Below are 2,766 nucleotides of genomic sequence, written 5' to 3'. Positions count from 1 at the left end.
TAAGCCACAGAAGAGCCCCATCTGCAGCTCTGCTCTGCTGCAGGGGATGATGATACACCCATATCATCTCCCAGTACTCTGGAGAGAGAAGTTGATTCTTTAATTGTATCTGGAAAAAAAAAAAAAAAAAAAGAGAGAGAGAGAGAATGGTCACTGTCTGAATAAGGATTATTTTCTATTCCAATAGTAATTAAAGCAGTTGTTAAACAGCAATTGCTAAATGTAGTTGTTTTAAAATCAATGTATCCAGATAATTGTATCAAAGGCTTTAAAAAGACCTCGACAAGTAATTCTCTGAAACACTAATGGCAATTGCCAGTAAAATCTGAGCACTGGGAAAGTTCCAGARAACTGGCAGAGAGGCTGAATGAGCAGTGCTGGTAACTCTGGCCTCTTGCAGAATGGGGAGAAGCATAACAAGTGACAGTGGCAATGAGTAATGCAGAATTAAAGGAAGACTAATACTAATTGATGATGACACTGATTTATGGGAATTTAGTTGTGATTAATAGGTTTTCTTTTTGATGAGATAAATATAGCTGTASTGATATAACACACGTCTGGACAGCACTTGACTTGTTATTGTKAAGTATTTTCCTGCAGCAGAAACACAAGTGAGTTCCGTAACTACTCACCAGAATAATTAGTTGGGGTTGAGGTTTCTGAACTGTCAGACAAAAAATCACTGTTTCAGATATGGTCAATTCCATTTGCCTTACGGGTTCTGGGCTTCAGAGCTCTCTAGGAGTCTGAACATCCCCACAGTATAGAAGGAAGTGGGTGAAATGCTTTCTGAGTATTGGCTTGCAATTGCACAGCCCCGAGGATGAAGTAAGAGCTGAAAGTATTTGTGTCTGGTTTGTTAATGCTCTCAGACACTAGAATTCTGATTATTTAATGTAAAACAGAGAAATATTCAATGAAGAAGTTTTTGCACCTGAGTCCTACATTCCTGGGAGAGTTACAGAGAGCAGAGGAGGGGATAAAGCTAGGAAAAGGTATAAAGGACTGGGATGTGCCAGTGAGGATAAGCATAGGTAATGGCAAGAGTAGAGGGATGAGCTAGATTACAGGGGCACAGCTTTGCAGGTAGCGCTGTCTGCCTGAATCTCTGATGGTCACTTAGCTGCTGCCCTCCTATTCACAGAGGTCAAGCATGAGGCCACGGCACTTTTAAGGCAGAGCTTTGGAGGTTTTCTATCTGCTTAGGGTTGAATRAGATCCTGCTGGACAAGTTAGCTCACCTGATGGCCAACATCCATGTTAGCTAAGACCTCTTATACCTTAAAGATCCAGTAGGTTCTCGAATGATGGTTAGATGAATGTCATACAGGCTCACAGTGGCTCTTCTTATGGAAATGGGGAGTTAAAACATGCTCAGCAAGGACTCAGATCAGTGCAGGTGCTCCTTGCACAAACACATATTGAAAAGGCTAGGGCAAATGTTGAGTAATTCATTATTACCATAAAAAAAATATGTTTGAGGTTCACCAGAACTTTTCTGTTTCAAAACTTTTCTGTTCAGTCTTTGTCCTTCTTCTAAAAGATCTCAACTAATTTTGACACAGATAGTATATTTGAAGAGGAACAAGCATCGTAGTCTGAAAGCATTTTTATGGAAGATCATGGTGGTCTTCCTAGTCTTATTATTTGCGGGATTTCTTTTACTCCCTCCAGTACATGAYTGTGACAGAGCAGGTTAGGAATGGAAAGCAGTATCTTGTGTAATTATTTTTAAGTTCCAAGTTAAAGCAGAAACTTGAGAAAACCTAAAGGAGGCTAAAGTGTGAAAACCTGATTTGCAAATGTTACATTCAGTGATTGATAGGTACATTGCAAAGACTCTATCTTACAAGTGTTCTCATGTGGCCTGAAGAGCAGGGAGAATACATTTATTTGCGAATGACTTGCATGAGACAACTGATACGAGGATATACACTGAAAATATTCCAGTTATTTCTTATCTATTTCTATAAATCTGTGCATAGGATGTTGCTATAGGCTTGTGGCAGAGTGGCTGGAGAGCTGTGCAGCAGAACGGGCCTGTGGGTGCTGGTCSATAGCCGGCCGAACACCAGCCAGCAGTGTGCCCAGGTGGCCAGGAAGGCCAGCGCTTCCTGGCCGGTATCAGGAACAGGGTGGCCAGCAGGAGCAGGGAAGGCATCGTCCCCCTGTACTCGGCACTGGGGAGGCCGCACCTCGAAWCCTGAGTCCCGTTTGGGGCCCCTCACTACAAGAAGGACATGGAGGTGCTGGAGCGTGTCCAAAGGAGGACAACGAGGCTGGTGCAGGGGCTGGAAGMCAGAGCTTGTGAGGAGCAGCTGAGGGAGATGGGTTGTTTAATGTGGAGAGGAGAGGCTCAGAGGAGACCTTATTGCTCTCTACAGCTACCTGAAAGGAGGAGGCAGTGAGGCAGGGGAGGGGTCAATCTCTTCTCTAGAATAACTACGGTTAGGACGAGAGAAAATGGCCCCAAGTGGGGCCAGGGCAGGTTCAGGTTATAGATTAGGACAAATTTGTACGTGGAAGGAGTGCTGAAGCATTGGAGCCAGCTGCCCAGGGAGGTTGTGGAGTCACTCTTGCTGGTAGTTTTACACACTTAGGGACRCGGTTTAGCAGGATGGTGTAGAGGCTTAACATTTGGAACTGATGATCTTGAAAGTCTTTTCCAACCATTATGACTCGATTATTCAATGTAGACACTGGTTTCCAGGTGGCCCTGGCAACACATCCACATCACTGCCAGAGCCCGATGTCACAATTGTC

This window comes from Nothoprocta perdicaria, unplaced genomic scaffold (genome assembly GCF_003342845.1).
Source record: "Nothoprocta perdicaria isolate Ctin4 unplaced genomic scaffold, notPer1 scaffold_250, whole genome shotgun sequence".
NCBI classification, from domain to species: domain Eukaryota; kingdom Metazoa; phylum Chordata; class Aves; order Tinamiformes; family Tinamidae; genus Nothoprocta; species Nothoprocta perdicaria.
The sequence above is the reverse complement of the archived record's forward strand: the minus strand, read 5'-3'. Positions refer to the sequence as shown.